The 19,533-nt window shown below is 42.8% G+C and overlaps 2 pseudogenes; both read right to left on the bottom strand.

Annotated features, from left to right (window-relative positions):
• Nucleotides 1–859: 859 nt before the first annotated feature.
• LOC117149668 lies at nt 860–10,225 on the bottom strand (annotated as a pseudogene).
• Nucleotides 10,226–10,618: 393 nt separating this feature from the next.
• Nucleotides 10,619–10,795, bottom strand: LOC117149666 (annotated as a pseudogene).
• Between the last annotated feature and the right edge of the window lie 8,738 nt (nt 10,796–19,533).

The raw sequence follows: 19,533 nt of genomic DNA, 5'->3' as shown, positions 1-19,533 counted from the left end.
GTCTTATAAAATAAAAAAATAAAAAAAAAAACAAAAAAAAAAAAATTATATGATAGGGACAATATCATATGCGTCACTAAATTGATGACGAGGTGTTTGGCAACTTGACACAATTCATTAAAGTCTTTATATTAATTATATGATAGGGACAATATCATATGCGTCACTAAATTGATGACGAGGTATTTGGCAACTTGATACAATTCTTTAAAGTTTTTATATCAAAAATTATATGATAGGGACAATATCATATGCGTCACTAAATTGATGACGAGGTGTTTGGCAACTTGACACAATTCATTAAAGTCTTTATATTAATTATATGATAGGGACAATATCATATGCGTCACTAAATTGATGACGAGGTATTTGGCAACTTGATACAATTCTTTAAAGTCTTTATATCAAAAATTATATGATAGGGACAATATCATATGCGTCACTAAATTGATGACGAGGTGTTTGGCAACTTGACACAATTCATTAAAGTCTTTATATTAATTATATGATAGGGACAATATCATATGCGTCACTAAATTGATGATGAGGTATTTGGCAACTTGATACAATTCTTTAAAGTTTTTATATCAAAAATTATATGATAGGGACAATATCATATGCGTCACTAAATTGATGACGAGGTGTTTGGCAACTTGACACAATTCATTAAAGTCTTTATATTAATTATATGATAGGGACAATATCATATGCGTCACTAAATTGATGACGAGGTATTTGGCAACGTGATAGAATTCTTTAAAGTCTTTATATCAAAAATTATATGATAGGGACAATATCATATGCGTCACTAAATTGATGACGAGGTGTTTGTTTGGCTACAGGAAAAATCATTTATTTATCGAATCATCAAGCAAAGGATAAGCTTCAGTGGATCGCAGTATGGCAGCTGCTCAACCACTTACAACACCTTGCCTGTTACAAAAGTCGTTTACAATTGATTCTAGGCTTTGTCATTGTATTAAATAATGCTTTTATATGTAACTAGCGCGGCATCAGGTGATCGAAGATCCTCCTAATTTACTATGTTACAAATTACATTGGCATCACATCCATTGTCGTTTATAAAATAAATTATAAACTTTAAATGGTTTAGAAGCCATACAATGCAAATTGCCCCTTATTTATCATTGCAGTCCAGCACGGATACGACCTTAGAGGCGTTCAGGCATAATCCAACGGACGTAGCGTCATACCACTGTTCGCTCGAACAAGTATTGTGCCATTGGTCCGTACCTGCGGTTCCTCTCGTACTACGCAGGAATGCTGTCGCAACAACGTTTTGTCATTAGTAGGGTAAAACTAACCTGTCTCACGACGGTCTAAACCCAGCTCACGTTCCCTTGCATGGGTGAACAATCCAACGCTTGGTGAATTTTGCTTCACAATGATAGGAAGAGCCGACATCGAAGGATCAAAAAGCGACGTCGCTATGAACGCTTGGCCGCCACAAGCCAGTTATCCCTATGGTAACTTTTCTGACACCTCTTGTTAAAAACTCTTTAAACCAAAAGGATCGATAGGCCGAGCTTTTGCTGTCCCTGTGTGTACTGAACACCGAGATCAAGTCAGCATTTGCCCTTTTGCTCTATGTGTGGTTTCTGTCCGCACTGAGCTGGCCTTGGGACACCTCCGTTATTATTTGAGAGATGTACCGCCCCAGTCAAACTCCCTACCTGGCAATGTCCTTGAATTGGATCATACCTGAGTAATTGGAGTTATACCAAATTTTCAAATCAAAAATACATAAATGCATCGTTTTATTAAAGAATTTGTTTGCGATTATATAACAAACTCGTGATACTTTGATCAAGAAGCTTGCATCAAAACCCAATACCATAAGATATAATAAATATATCCGTATAATGGCTAGGAAATGATACACGTTCCATTTAATCAAGTAAGTAAGGAAACAATAAGAGTAGTGGTATTTCATTGACGATACCAAACCGAGGTCTAATATCTCCCACTTATTCTACACCTCTTATGTCTCCTTACACTGCCAGATTAGAGTCAAGCTCAAAAGGGTCTTCTTTCCCCGCTAATTATTCCAAGCCCGTTCCCTTGGCTGTGGTTTCGCTAGATAGTAGATAGGGACAACGACGACTTTTCAGATCTCTCCGAACTTGTTTTACGTGGCGTGTTCCACACTGAAGGGATTACAACCACGACACCCTGAACACCCACAAGTGGTGCATGTATCAACATGGTGTATGTGTCTGGATACGCCAGACAAGCGTCCCGGACTAGAAGCTATAGCTATGTACATAGCGACCACCCCGGTAGCAATTCGAGTACTTGCTTGCCGGGCAAGCACTCCCCCTTGCTGAGGAGCGAGATCTACCTAAAATCTCTACTGATCTCTGGGTCACAGCACCCGAGTTTTGCGCAACTAGCACCGTAACTCAAACGTCGAACACGAAGGCTCTACCCGCGATATGGGTACCAACCACAGCCACCACGATACTCCCACCAGGGGGCCTACCTCAATGTGCAGTCTTGGATAGCTGCACAACCCGTGGTACCGAAAGAGAGGCTCGGTGGGCCTCCTCCTTTTGCTCCGACAAGCAGGGTTAGAGGGACCTATGGCTATATTAGTCGCCTCTTACGACAAGCAATAGCGGACTGTGGAAGTATTCTCGCCCGCTAACCACACGGCGAAGTTGTTGGGCTAAACACCCCTCCTCCTACGGAACGCTTCGTCCGCAAACACTGCCAGCCGTTGAGTCCTCTGTTGATCTTCCAGGATTCTATCGAAGGTCCAGTTTTCGCCAAGGCGCTGCACTCCAAGTCCATCGAGGTTCCGCAAATCTGCATATAGGGGGCAAGCGCACAATATGTGCATCCAGTCCTCATATGGATCTCCACAAGCGCAAGCAGTGGTATCGCTGAGGGCTCTCCCTTGCAAAAATGCGTTAAACGACCCGTGACCTGTCAGCAGGTAAGACGTCCTCATCGAGAATCCAAATCTTGGATCCCGATAGGCGAGAGTGACATATGGGATGAATTTATGCGTCACCCGTCCTGGTTCGCTGTCATCATCCCATCTGTTCTGCCAACTCTGCAGTAAGCACTCTTCTAGGCGAGTCTTCCTCTGCTTCCAGCTTAGACACGTAGTGTCCTCGTCATATAGCCAGTCGTTCTCCTCCAGCGGGTATCCACGCTTCAGCTTGTATTTGACCGCTAAAAACTTAGCAGCCAAGTCAAGCGGGGGAGCTCCACCAAGTACCTGCAGTGCCACTGTGGACACTGTTCGGCATACCGAAAGGCATCCAAGCAGGATTAGCCTCTGGCAGGAGGCTAGTCGTCTCCGGGCGGCTACTTGCTCGGCGGTGTCATACCATACCGGGGCACCAAACAGCACACAAGGTGCCATGAGTCCATCATATATGGTCCGCCTGGCTCGAGGACTGAAGCCCCAGTCGGCTCGAAGCACACGCGCCAATGCTCCAACGACTCCGGTCATCCGCTGGCGAAGCGAAGCTATGTGCGTGAGGAATTTCATTCCTTCACTGACCGTGATGCCAAGGTACCGACAGCTACGCACATACGGAAGGTTCGCTCCAGCAAACCTCACCGTAGGCGCACGTCTCAAGGCACCTTTTAGCAGCATTATTACCGTCTTGCTGGTCGAGACGGCAACGCCAACTTCCGCTCCCCACGCTTCTACGATGGACATCAGCTGTGCTCCTTTTTCCTCTAGCATAGCTCGGGAATTTCCCTCGACGAGAAGCAGCAAGTCATCAGCGTATGCACTCAGCTGGCAATACGGCTGGAGACGCTGAAGCAGTACATCCATCAGAATGTCCCAGATAAATGGGCCACTGATTGACCCCTGCGGGCAGCCTCTAGTTACCGGTACTTCCACAGTACCGGAACTGCTTCGGATCACTGCTCTTCGGCCGGAGAAAAAGCTCTGCCACAAGCCCATCTCCCGGCATCCCAAGTCTGCTAGTCGGCGGAGTGCAGCACTCCATTCGACGTTGTCGAATGCTCCTTTGAAGTCCACGAATGTGCCGAGCACGTATTGCGCCGGGCTGGCACAAACACTGCTCTTCACGTGTCTCCAAGCATCCTCCACACATCGTCCTTGGCGAAATCCAAACTGCCATCTGCAGCCTTCCGGAAGAACTTCTCTCACACGATTCACCATGATGGCCTCGAGCACCTTACCAAAGACTGGCAGCAAGCATATTCCTCTATATGAGGAGGGCTCACACTTGTCCTTATCTGGCCCTTTGAGCAGCGAGACAACTCGTGGGCACTTCCACTCAGCGGGAAAGTATCCTAATCGGATGCATCGGGAAAACAACGATGCTAGGTGCTCGGGTATGGCGCGCCAGACTGCCTTGCAGATAGTGCCATTGATGCCGTCCAAGCCGGGAGAGCGCCTGCTCTTCAACCGGGCAACACATGCATCAACCTCGAATTCTTCGAGGGCCGGTGGGACTTCCTCCGCGATGGCAGTCGGTGCTTCGGACTCCGCAACTGGGAAGAAATTGCGGAGGAGCACTCGTGCACAGTCACCCCAATCAGTGATGAGCTCGCCATTCACGCGGAGGCACCCAATCTCCGTGCACTTTCTGCGGCCTCGGCAAATCTTGTAGACGCGCCCCCATGGGTCGTCGGCATGATCTCCCACGAAGCGTTTCCAGTCATCCATTTTCGCCCTCCCAATGAGCTTCTTGTAGTTTGCTGAGGCCCGCCTCAGCTCGACCACTACACGCTCTATAGCGGCACCGTCATCACGACGCCTTCCATCTTGGAGTAGGCGACGAAGTCTCCGGACTTCGCGCCTTGCAGCGCAGAGGTCGGCAGTCCACCAACGTGCTCTCCTGTTGGGCGATCGAATTGACTTTCTTCCCAGCGCAATATCACATACATTATGTACTATACTGCGCAGGGTCGAAACTTGCTGGTCCAACGGCGACTCTGAGAAGTTTTCCGGAAGTTCGGCTGCTCTACTCACCATTTCCTCCTTGAACAATCGCCAACGTGCATTGGAGAAGTTCCAGGACGGCACAGGAGCTATGCTCTCAACTGCGCGCGCGGTAGTTGGTTCGGCCACAACAGTAATGATGTTGTGGTCACTCAATTCCCACTCGTCCACTCTCCACTCATATGTGGCCCACATAGATGCTGCCTCATTGACGATTGTCACGTCGATATCGCTAGTAGCTCTGTGATTGTCGAACGTGTACACCTCTGTTGACTGGTTTAGGGCGGCGACTCTTGCCTCCAGCATCCACTCTGACAGCAGCTCACCCCGTCTGTAGTTAGCTTGCCCCTCGGCATGACGAGAGAGTTTGCTAAGCCACATGGGGGACACTGCATTCGCGTCGAGGCCCAGGATTGCGGGGTTCTGCTGGCCTGCAGCAGGACCGCATCCATGTACCGGAGGTACGGTTCCAGAGGTGCATCGAACTGGCAGTATGCGGCGCAAAGGAAGATTGAGCCAAAGCTCCCTTTAACGACCAGACATACGCCATAATCCGTGGTGAGGGTCTCCACTGGCATACAGATGGCTTCCTGTTGATCTACTAGGATGGCTGCCTTCCCTCGCCGATCGGTGAAAATTCTCATTCCTTCAGGCAGCACATCCATTCCGTCCCCGCCGAGATACGGCTCCTGCACCAGCGCGAACATAGACTCCGATCTCCTGAGTCGGACTCCGAGCTCGATGGTCGCAGCTCTGCCTCGGCCACAGTTCGCTTGGATGAAGCTAAACATTAATGTCTAGCTTGCACCCTTGCCAGCAACGCCCCGTATATCGGGCACACGTTCGAGAGCATGTAATGCCCCGAGGGTTGCCCTCTGTGACGGCAGTTCCGGCAGTCCACCGGGTTTTGGCACTTTGCCGCGGTGTGGCCTTGTTGCCCGCACTGGCGGCAGACATTGTCCTTCTGCCGGCATTCGCTGACCTTGTGGTCGAAACCCACGCATCTGTGGCAGGCGTATGTGCGGACCTGTGCTCGGCATCGGAATGAGAACCACTTGATGTAGACACGACCTACATCAAGCTTCGCCATCGCGCGGTCGTCTACCTCTAGCGTTACATTTACTGTGGCGCCGTCGGTTACCGACCACGCCTTGGTCACCAGGTGCACGGACTTCTTAAATTGGGACATAGTCATTTCGCTGTCGAAGTTATTTCCATGCAGCTCCTGCATGAATTCCTCAGGGCCGATAGCTGTGTCGACGTCATAGACGACGACCTTCGGCTTCTCGGCCGCATTCCGAGCCACATTTAGCCCAACTTCAGCGAACCTCTTTGATGCTACCACCTTCTGCAGCTCTCCAACTGAAGGAGTACGAATGATCGCACCACCACCTCGACGGAGCTCACGTACCTCATGTACTCTGACTCCGAGGGAGGGTGCAACCATCGTTCGCACCTTTTCCGCTATAGCTTTCCCCGATAGCGCAGGGTCGTCGCACTTCACCACCGCTGACCACGTCTCGCGAACCTTGGTGGTCCGCGGGGCAGCGATGGGTGCAACCTGTGGCATCTGGGGAGCATTGGCGGCCGTATTCTTTAACGGATTCGACGACGGCGGCGGCGGTGGCGGCATAGCGAGCCGCGTCTCCAGTTCTCCACACCGGAGCATTAACGCCAGCACCAGCTCATCGTAGCGGCTGATAGCATACGAGAGCTCTTCCGTGTCCACTTCTCCTAGGCTGCGGAAGCTGCTTCTCACCATGCGCTGGGTGGCCGACAGCTCTGCCATCATGGCTGCTTGCCCAGCACGGGCGGCAGCGGTAGCGGCGGTGGCAGTGGTGGCAACAATTTTAGCAGCAGTGGAAACGGCGGAGGCAGCAGTGTGGTCGGCAGCAGGGGCAGCAGTAGGATCAACAGCGGTGGCAGCAGCGTTGGGGGGGCAGCATCGATGGCAGCGTTTGCCGTAGCCGCCCGGGCGTCCTCCAGCGACGAAAACGCCTCCTCAAGTACACCAACGGGTTCTGGCACTCCATTCGACGCCAGGGCAACCAATTTCGCCTGCGTCGGCGCCGAGCTCTTAGAGGCCAGATGGCTTCTGCGCCTGCCTCGTCTGGATTTCCTCGAGGCACTACATCCGCTCAAGGCACTCGCGCTGCTGTCGCTCTCGGTCGGCATAACTCCGATGGTGGCTCCTCCTACCGTCGACGCCAGCAACCGTATGCTCGTTTGCTCAGTGACAAAAGGTTGATGCTCTAGAGCTCCACCTATCGGTAGCGTCTGGTAGCACTAAAACTGTCCCTATACACAAACCCTAGCAGTGACTGCCACCAATAAGCTTTTTGACAGCTGCTCAAAAAGCTTACTCGAAAAACTTACTCGTAAGCTCGCCTCGCAGCACGTGCGGAGTGGAAAATTTCCAATAGTTTATTGTTAATAATTTCCAAACCGCTTGTTTTTAACACTCGACAATTTTCACTCGACTTCCGCGGAGCACTAAATCACCGATTTAATTACTTTCCAACAAGGAAAACTTAGTTATTCGCAATCTGTACACGAGCGCAACGAAAACACGTCCGTCGTTAATCCATTCATGCGCGTCACTAATTAGATGACGAGGCATTTGGCTACCTTAAGAGAGTCATAGTTACTCCCGCCGTTGACCCGCGCTTACTTGAATTTCTTCACTTTGACATTCAGAGCACTGGGCAGAAATCACATTGTGTCAACACCCGCTAGGGCCATCACAATGCTTTGTTTTAATTAGACAGTCGGATTCCCCAAGTCCGTGCCAGTTCTGAATTGATTGTTAATTGATAATCGTTATAATTGATAAGAACTAATTGGTTTAACCCAAATAGTATTCTTAAAAATTTTAGCAAGAAAGTTCCACAATTGGCTACGTAACTAAACTATCCGGGGAACAAGTAACTAACATAAATGCTAGAAACTCTATTTACCCAGAACGAGCACATAAACCATGTTATTGTTTCCCAATCAAGCCCGACTATCTCAATCTTCAGAGCCAATCCTTATCCCGAAGTTACGGATCTAATTTGCCGACTTCCCTTACCTACATTATTCTATCGACTAGAGACTCTTCACCTTGGAGACCAGCTGCGGATATTGGTACGGCCTGTTGAGAAGTTTGCGTGTCCCCACCATAAATTTTCAAGGTCCGAGGAGAAAATATCGACACAACAGTATATGTCATGCTCTTCTAGCCCATCTACCATATCTCTCTGCGAAAGACTTCCATGGTAGTACGGCTATAAAACAGAAAAGAAAACTCTTCCGATATCTCTCGACGGCTTCTTTATGGTCGTTCCTGTTGCCAGGATGAGCACGAGGCCCATATTTAATAACAAACGGATACTCAACAGGTTACGGAATTGGAACCGTATTCCCTTTCGTTCAAAATTATTCAAGTGTATTATATTCGCTTTGTTTATATAGTTAGGCATTTTTGTTTTACTTGAAAATTTTCGGCTTTCGCCTTGAACTTAGGACCGACTAACTCGTGATCAACCACTGTTCACACGAAACCCTTCTCCACTTCAGTCCTCCAAGGTCTCATTCGATTATTTGCTACTACCACCAAGATCTGTACCAATGGCAGCTCCATGCAGGCTTACGCCAAACACTTCTACGCATACCATTGTACCTTCCTACTCACTAAAGTTTCAAAATTTATATCACAAGTAATATAAATCATCTACTTTAGCGGTAATGTATAGGTATACAACTTAAGCGCCATCCATTTTAAGGGCTAGTTGCTTCGGCAGGTGAGTTGTTACACACTCCTTAGCGGATTTCGACTTCCATGATCACCGTCCTGCTGTTTTAAGCAACCAACGCCTTTCATGGTATCTGCATGAGTTGTTAATTTGGGCACCGTAACATTACGTTTGGTTCATCCCACAGCGCCAGTTCTGCTTACCAAAAGTGGCCCACTGGGCACATTATATCATAACTTGAACTTCATATCAAGAAAGTTAAGGTTCTTACCCATTTAAAGTTGAGAATAGGTTAAGATCGTTTCGACCCTAAGGCCTCTAATCATTCGCTTTACCAGATAAGATTATTTTATATAATATTAAAATGCACCAGCTATCCTGAGGGAAACTTCGGAAGGAACCAGCTACTAGATGGTTCGATTGGTCTTTCGCCCCTATACTCAATTCTGACAATCGATTTGCACGTCAGAACTGTTTCGGTCTTCCATCAGGGTTTCCCCTGACTTCAACCTGATCAAGTATAGTTCACCATCTTTCGGGTCACAGCATATATGCTCAAGGTACGTTCCAGTTAGAGGCATAAATAATATAAATATACATTATACATAACTATATAGAACGCCCCGGGATTGTGTTAATTAGCTATAAATAGCTAAAAAACTAATACCATTATTAGTCAAGTTAATTACGCTATTAGGTTTACATCCCAATAACTTGCACATATGTTAGACTCCTTGGTCCGTGTTTCAAGACGGGTCCCGAAGGTATCCTGAATCTTTCGCATTGTTAATCATACAAGAGCATATAATAAACACAAAAATCAATGATAATTATGCCATTATATAATTCCGAAAAATTAACGCTCTGTAATAATATAAATCTATCAGCACTTTATCAAATTAATAACATTTATTCTGTGTTAAAATGCAAGCAATTTAATTGGAATAAACTATAAGTTATATTTTATGATAAATTTGGGATATGCTAATAGATTACAATGTCCTTATATGGAAAAAATGCACATTATTCTTAATAATATTATTTAAATATTACAATTTTAATGATGAATTTTCCATAACGGATATTCAGGTTCATCGGGCTTAACCTCTAAGCAGTTTCACGTACTGTTTAACTCTCTATTCAGAGTTCTTTTCAACTTTCCCTCACGGTACTTGTTTACTATCGGTCTCATGGTTATATTTAGTTTTAGATGGAGTTTACCACCCACTTAGTGCTGCACTATCAAGCAACACGACTCTTTGGAAACATCATCTAGTAATCATTAACGTTATACGGGCCTGGCACCCTCTATGGGTAAATGGCCTCATTTAAGAAGGACTTAAATCATTAATTTCTCATACTAGAATATTGACGCTCCATACACTGCATCTCACATTTGCCATATAGACAAAGTGACTTAGTGCTGAACTGTTTTCTTTTCGCTCGCCGCTACTAAGAAAATCCTTGTTAGTTTCTTTTCCTCCCCTAATTAATATGCTTAAATTCAGGGGTAGTCCCATATGAGTTGAGGTTGTATATATAACTATTTTTTGCCATAAATTCTTTATATATAAATGATAAAACAATCAATTAAATTCGTTATAAATAGTTCCAATAGTTCTTGTAAGCAAAGTTATTTTTTATCCATTTAACGAACCAACGAAGAATAATAACAAAACCAAGATTTTTCTTTTTCCGAATCATTAATAAGAGACAATTCTAGATGAAAAATATTTCAATTTTTTATGCTAGACATTTCTCAGTATTATTGATTGAAAAGAAAATATTTCTCTTCGTTTTTCACATTCAAATGTGAGATAATGTTTTTCATTTCTTTTTTAATATTATGAATAAAATCATTATTTAATCCAATAATATACCATATGCTTATAAAAAATTTATAAACAACTTAATTAGCATAGTCTTACAACCCTCAACCATATGTAGTCCAAGCAGCACTATAAAATTAATTAAAGTACATAACAGCATGGACTGCGATATGCGTTCAAAATGTCGATGTTCATGTGTCCTGCAGTTCACACGATGACGCACAGTTGCTGCGTTCTTCATCGACCCATGAGCCGAGTATCCACCGCTTAGAGTTTTATAATTCATTTTATATAATATCAATATTGTTTTTATTGAAAGAAATTAAAAATACACCATTTACTGGCATATATCAATTCCTTCAATAAATTTATTTTTATACCTAAAAATAAATGTTGCGATATGTCTTAGTTTCATATAAGCATTATGTATCATAAAAATCTGGTTATGGTTTGCTATTTGGGTGACACATACTGCAAAATTATATAAAACATTAACCTGATGGATGACAGGTACAAACATTGTATATTTTAGGTTGTTGCATTAGCCAACGTATGCTCATAACATAGATGAACAATACATATTCGCAACGCGTGTATATTATGGTCCATATACACACACACTTATTTGAATACCACATTCAAAATTATTTTAATTTTAATTCGACTTCTACTTTCAAATTTGTTCAGTTTCTTCGATTTCCATTTCGAGAATTTGTTTTTATAGGAAACGCCATTGTTGTAGTAGGTACTGCCACAAATACGCACAACAACATTAATAATGTTAAAGTCTTTTTATGAGTTGCCAAGCCCCACATATAAAATAAAAGCCATCTTCATTTATTTGACTTTAACTTTTGATTCCGTGGAATCATTTTGTAATATTTTTATTTTGGTAAATTGTATTTATTTGTATTATAACAAATGTTTATAACGATAAGGATATTATACAATAATGATCCTTCCGCAGGTTCACCTACGGAACCTTGTTACGACTTTTACTTCCTCTAAATAATCAAGTTCGGTCAACTTTTGCGAAACAACCGTAACACGCAAGGCGTCACAGTGATCACGTCCGGAGACCTCACTAAATAATTCAATCGGTAGTAGCGACGGGCGGTGTGTACAAAGGCAGGGACGTAATCAATGCGAGTTAATGACTCACACTTACTGGGAATTCCAAGTTCATGTGAACAGTTTCAGTTCACAATCCCAAGCATGAAAGTGGTCAGCGGTTTACCCGGACCTCTCGGTCTAGGAAATACACGTTGATACTTCATTGTAGCGCGCGTGCAGCCCAGGACATCTAAGGGCATCACAGACCTGTTATTGCTCAATCTCATTATGCTAGACGCAATTTGTCCATTTAAGAAGCTAGTGTCCTTATAATGGGACAAACCAACAGGTACGGCTCCACTTACATAAACACATTCAAACACAATAAACATTTTACTGCCACCATGAATGAAGGCTACATAAGCTTCAGCACCATAATCCTGAAGATATCTATTTAATATATTTGAGTCTCGTTCGTTATCGGAATAACCAGACAAATCACTCCACGAACTAAGAACGGCCATGCACCACCACCATAGATTCGAGAAAGAGCTATCAATCTGTCTTACACACTTATGTTCGGACCTGGTAAGTTTTCCCGTGTTGAGTCAAATTAAGCCGCAGGCTCCACTCCTGGTGGTGCCCTTCCGTCAATTCCTTTAAGTTTCAGCTTTGCAACCATACTTCCCCGGAGCCCAAAAGCTTTGGTTTCCCGGGAAGCGACTGAGAGAGCCATAAAAGTAGCTACACCAATTGCTAGCTGGCATCGTTTATGGTTAGAACTAGGGCGGTATCTGATCGCCTTCGAACCTCTAACTTTCGTTCTTGATTAATGAAAACATCTTTGGCAAATGCTTTCGCTTAAGTTAGTCTTACGACGGTCCAAGAATTTCACCTCTCGCGTCGTAATACTAATGCCCCCAAACTGCTTCTATTAATCATTACCTCTTGATCTGAAAACCAATGAAAGCAGAACAGAGGTCTTATTTCATTATCCCATGCACAGAATATTCAGGCATTTGAAGCCTGCTTAAGCACTCTAATTTGTTCAAAGTAATAGTACCGGCCCACAATAACACTCGTTTAAGAGCACTAGTGCAGGTTTTTAAATAGGAGAACATATGAAAAAATACAAGTATTTAATCACATATAAGAACTCCACCGTAATACGCTTACATACATAAAGGTATAGTACTAACCACAATTGTAAGTTGTACTACCCGTATGAAGCACAAGTTCAACTACGAACGTTTTAACCGCAACAACTTAATATACGCTATTGGAGCTGGAATTACCGCGGCTGCTGGCACCAGACTTGCCCTCCAATTGGTCCTTGTTAAAGGATTAAAGTGTACTCATTCCAATTACAGGGCCTCGGATATGAGTCCTGTATTGTTATTTTCGTCACTACCTCCCCGAGCTGGGAGTGGTAATTTACGCGCCTGCTGCCTTCCTTAGATGTGGTAGCCGTTTCTCAGGCTCCCTCTCCGAATCGAACCCTGATTCCCCGTTACCCGTTGCAACCATGGTAGTCCTAGATACTACCATCAAAAGTTGATAGGGCAGACATTTGAAAGATCTGTCGTCGGTACAAGACCATACGATCTGCATGTTATCTAGAGTTCAACCAATATAACGATCTTGCGATCGCTTGGTTTTAGCCTAATAAAAGCACATGTCCCATAAGGTTCATGTTTAATTGCATGTATAGCTCTAGAATTACCACAGTTATCCAAGTAACTGTTAACGATCTAAGGAACCATAACTGATATAATGAGCCTTTTGCGGTTTCACTTTTAATTCGTGTGTACTTAGACATGCATGGCTTAATCTTTGAGACAAGCATATAACTACTGGCAGGATCAACCAGAATAATGTTTTCCTTCATATTCCATTCATATATTTTGAATCGAAATAAGCAATATAATAGATATATAGATATATAGATTTTTCACTTTATATAATTCCATGATTTTTATTATATTGAATAAAATTCAATATTCGCCTTTGGGTAAAATTTTAAATATATAAGTAAAAAAATCCATTCGATTACGGCCATTTTTATATAGCATTCGTAATCCATATTTTCATTTTAATTTATACTTGTTTACCAATATAACAAAATTTCATCTAATTATTGTAATATATATATTTCTATAATTTATCTTTTATACATACATATTTCATTATAAAATATCATTTATTTCCAACATACATAATTATTGTATCCACACATGTACAATTTTGTTTAACCAATATAAATATTAAGTTAAATCATTTGCATTTGAAGATAAATTTAAAATTTATCTCTTTTCAATATATCTCTGGTAATATATAACATAAACCAAGCGCATATGATAATATTCCACATTTAATATATAATTTATATTTCTTCATAAGAATCCATATTGTATTATACCGTAACGATATAATAATCCAACTATACGGCAGGTAATAAATTAATATTGCCTGCCTCCAAAATTAACGATAATATATGGAAACGATTGTTATTCTATATATAATAGAAACTGACTTTTGTTTCAACGATATTATCTATAAGCGTATATTCCTATTATCCGCGGAGCCAAGTCCCGTGTTCTATAGAACTGAGAAACAAATTTGTACGGATAATAATATACTTTATTGTATGTAACCAATATAAACATAATCCGAAATAAATATTTCGAATAATGCGGGAGTCGGCAACCACTGCCTACCTATAGTAGTTTTGAACCCGCTGTCCTCAAAGCGGGTATTTTCAATTCCGTTTGCCACCCAACATACGGCTATTCTCTTATATATTAAGAGATTATAGGAACATTCATTTTTTTTCCATTATTCATATATAATATGATTATTTTTCCCTTATACATATAATAATTAATCATTTTCATATGTATATTATTTAATTTACTCATATTATTGCCAAAATCATATGAATACATAAGTTTTGAACAATATGAGAGGTCGGCAACCACTGCCTACCTATAGTAGTTTTGAACCCTCTGTCGTAATTCCGGTCGTTTACACTACTATACCCTCTCACTATAATGGCTTTTCTCTATAATACTAAGAGAATGTGGGATATTTCAGCATTTTTCCCTTATACATATAATAATAATCATTTTCATATGTATATTATTTAATTTACTCATATTATTGCCAAATCATATGAATACATAAGTTTGAACAATATGAGAGGTCGGCAACCACTGCCTACCTATAGTAGTTTTGAACCCTCTGTCGTAATTCCGGTCGTTTACACTACTATACCCTCTCACTATAATGGCTTTTCTCTATAATACTAAGAGAATGTGGGATATTTTCAGCATTTTTTCCCTTATACATATAATAATTAATCATTTTCATATGTATATTATTAATTTACTCATATTATTGCCAAAATCATATGAATACATAAGTTTTGAACAATATGAGAGGTCGGCAACCACTGCCTACCTATAGTAGTTTTTGAACCCTCTGTCGTAATTCCGGTCGTTTACACTACTATACCCTCTCACTATAATGGCTTTTCTCTATAATACTAAGAGAATGTGGGATATTTCAGCATTTTTTCCCTTATACATATAATAATTAATCATTTTCATATGTATATTATTAATTTACTCATATATTGCCAAAATCATATGAATACATAAGTTTGAACAATATGAGAGGTCGGCAACCACTGCCTACCTATAGTATTTTTGAACCCTCTGTCGTAATTCCGGTCGTTTACACTACTATACCCTCTCACTATAATGGCTTTTCTCTATAATACTAAGAGAATGTGGGATATTTTCAGCATTTTTCCCTTATACATATAATAATTAATCATTTTCATATGTATATTATTTAATTTACTCATATTATGCCAAAATCATATGAATACATAAGTTTTGAACAATATAGAGGTCGGCAACCACTGCCTACCTATAGTAGTTTTTGAACCCTCTGTCGTAATTCCGGTCGTTTACACTACTATACCCTCTCACTATAATGGCTTTTCTCTATAATACTAAGAGAATGTGGGAATATTTCAGCATTTTTTCCCCCTATACATATAATAATTAATAATTTTCATATGTATATTATTTAATTACTCATATAATTGCCAAAATCATATGAATACATAAGTTTTGAACAATATGAGAGGTCGGCAACCACTGCCTACCTATAGTAGTTTTTGAACCCTCTGTCGTAATTCCGGTCGTTTACACTACTATACCCTCTCACTATAATGGCTTTTCTCTATAATACTAAGAGAATGTGGGAATATTTCAGCATTTTTTCCCCTATACATATAATAATTAATAATTTTCATATGTATATTATTAATTTACTCATATAATTGCCAAAATCATATGAATAATAAGTTTTGAACAATATGAGAGGTCGGCAACCACTGCCTACCTATAGTAGTTTTTGAACCCTCTGTCGTAATTCCGGTCGTTTACACTACTATACCCTCTCACTATAATGGCTTTTCTCTATAATACTAAGAGAATGTGGGATATTTTCAGCATTTTTTCCCTATACATATAATAATTAATAATTTTCATATTATATTATTAATTTACTCATATAATTGCCAAAATCATATAAAACATAAGTTTTGAACAATATCAGAGGTCAGCAACGGTCTTTCCTCTATAATACTAAGATAATATGGAATATTTTCAGCATTTTTTCCCTATACATTTATACATATAATAATTAATCATTTTCATATGTATATTATTTAATTTACTCATATTATTGCCAAAATCATATAAATACATAAGTTTTGAACAATATCAGAGGTCAGCAACGGTCTTTCCTCTATAATACTAAGATAATGTGGAATATTTCATCATTTTTTCTTTATACATTATACATTAATATTTAATCATTTATATGTATATTATTTAATTTACTCATATAATGCCAAAATCATATAAATACATAAGTTTTGAACAATATCAGAGGTCGGCAACGGTCTTTCCTCATAATACTAAGATAATATGGGATATTTCAGCATTTTTCCCTTATACATATAATAATAATCATTTTCATATGTATATTATTAATTTACTCGTATAAATTGCCAAAATCCTATGAAGACATAAGAGAAACAATATGAGAGGTCGGCGCAACCATAATATAGTAGTTGATGACGAGGTGTTTGGCAACTTGATACAATTCTTTAAAAAGTCTTTATATTAATTATATGATAGGGACAATATCATATGCGTCACTAAATTGATGACGAGGTGTTTGGCAACGTGACACAAATCATTAAAGTCTTTATATTAATTATATGATAGAAGACAATATCATATGCGTCACTAAATTGATGACGAGGTATTTGGCAACTTGATAGAATTCTTTAAAGTCTTTATATCAAAAATTATGATAGGGACAATATCATATGCGTCACTAAATTGATCAAGTCGCGATCGAACACTCGACGAGTGCAGACGTGCCTGCGATCGACAGCAAATTGTTAGCAAAATGTTCACAGTTGTAAGTCCCGTACTTGTGCCCACCACTTCGCGTCGCGTGATCTTGTCGCGCGTTTTGATTGCCCAGCCAACGTACCTAACGGTAGTTCGCACTAACACCATCGCACACCCGAGTGTGCGTGTTATCAGCGCAAAAAACCCAGTGCTCGAAGCAGCGGTATAATTGCAAAGCAGCAGCACGTGCTGCTGGCTCACCGGCTTACGGTGCCCAGCTTCCCCCCCCCCCCCCCTCCTCACTCCTTATCAACTTTGGAGAAGATGGACTGGCAGGCCCCCCGCGCACCCACAAGCTGGAACAACACCACGCAAAAAGGCTCTGAAACACGCAAGAGCAGCTCCACAGCGAGGGAACACCTCGATACAGAGCCGGCGAGATAAAGCGAAAACCGGCAAAGAAAGCACAGGGAAGAGCTGGAAATAAGCCAAGCACTAGCGCAGCTCTGCGCAAGAAGCTCGCCAACAACGCCTTCGCTTTACTCTCGACCGAAGAAGACGATACGACCAAGGAGCTCTGATGACGAACCCGGACCTAACGATTCCAAGCCCAAGACCCCCGAGAAACCAAGCCCACCCCGAAGACCATCAAGCCACCTCCGATTTTATCCCCGATGTGACCAACATCTCGGCACTCGTCAAGATGATCACGACTCTGTAGCCCGAAGAACAATTTACCTACAAGACCGTGAATGGCAACAACGTACGGTCATGATGCCGGACAAGAGTCCTATACAGCTCTGCGTCTCCACTGTGGCCCAAAACAAGAGGCATCGGACTTTCCAGCCGGAAAGATGAACGTGCATACAGGTTGTCATCAAAGGACTCCACCACTCCACCGATCGTGAGGAAATCATTGAAGACCTTCGCAACAAGGGCACGCGTTAAGATCTGCACAATCCCATTGGCAGAAGAACTAAAGAACCGCTGGAATATTCTTCGCCACCTGGAGCCTTCCAGCAACAACAAAGACGTCTACCAAGTCAAGCGGATCTGCAGTCGGTAGTAACCATTGAACCGCCGCAGAAGTTCAACGACGTGCCTCAATGCTTCAGGTGCCAGGATTCGGTCATACACAGCGTTACTGTTCTGGAATACCGATGTGTAAAGTGTGGAGGCCCTCACGAATCGAGGGCATGTGAGAGAGGAGGACGACAAAGCGTGCTGCTTCCACTGCCAGGCGGACCATCCTGCGTCTTCAAGGGATGCCCGCATACAAAGCCAAAGCACTCGCTGCTCCGAAAACAAGGCCCGTCGCTAATGCTAACAAGGCCGCCGCCGTGGCATCACCAAACGTCACCTCTGCAGGAGCTACCGAGACGCCCTCAACGGAGTGCACGCAGCACCGCAGAATCCCACAACCCCAGTCCAAACCCAAACAGAAACCCCACATCCGGTCAGATAGAAGCGATGTTCGCTCGCATGGAAGGAATGATGGAAAGGATGATGGAGCGCAGTTCACCCAGATGACACAGCTGGTGGCCACCATTCTCAACAGCAAGTCATGCAACTAAAGCTCCACCTAGTCGTCTGGAATGCGAACGGCCTGCAGAACAGCAAGGCCATAGTCGAGCACCATCTGAAGACCCACCAGATCGATATCCTACTCGTAGCCGAAACCCACTTCTCCCCAGATCCCACTTTAATATCAGCGGATATGACCTCATCCATGCAGACCATCCTTCTGGCAGAGCACGCGGTGGAGCAGCCATCCTCATCAGGAGCGGTATTCAATACCTAGAGCTGCCCGCGTTTCAGCAAGACTGGGCACAATGTCCTGTCATCAGGATTGTCAGCCCGCAAGGAGATTTAGACATTGGAGCGGTCTACTTTCCCCCAGATACCGCATAACAGCATCTCACCTCAGTGAGTTCTTCGAGCATTTTGGGCCCCGCTTCATAGCAGCTGGAGATTATAACGCCAAACATTCTTGGTGGGGATCGCGCGCCAACAACCCCAAAGGGAAAACTCTGTTTGGGTACCTGCAACGCCACCGACTGGACTGCCACTCCACTGGCGAGCCCACTCACTGGCCAACGAATCCCTCAAGACTCCAGACCTACTGGACTTTGCTGTGTCGAAAGGCATAGGGCATGCGAAGATCAGCTGCACAACAAATGCTGATCTCCTGTCAGACCACTGTGCAATAAACGTGCTAATCAACACGCCAGTCTCAGGAAAACCCCGCTCAGAAGGCTCACTGGAAAATATACCGACGCCGCCAAGTTCGCGTCCTGGATGCTCTCCACCGTCAATCCGAACCCCATCCTCAACACACCCAGGAACATTGATGAAGCTATCGGGAATCTCACCAGGCAGATGCAAAACGCTGCGGAATTCGCAACCCCCGCCACCAAAGACTGCGAGAACACCTAGCAGGGACCTCCACCTCTGGTCCCGGAAATTGCGGCACTCGTGACTGAAGAGGCGTCTCAGGAGAGTTTGGTTCTTGACGCGCAATC

This window comes from Drosophila mauritiana, unplaced genomic scaffold (genome assembly GCF_004382145.1).
Source record: "Drosophila mauritiana strain mau12 unplaced genomic scaffold, ASM438214v1 U_28, whole genome shotgun sequence".
In the NCBI taxonomy this organism is placed as follows: Eukaryota; Metazoa; Arthropoda; class Insecta; order Diptera; family Drosophilidae; genus Drosophila; species Drosophila mauritiana.
This window is presented reverse-complemented; position numbering and strand designations above follow the sequence as displayed.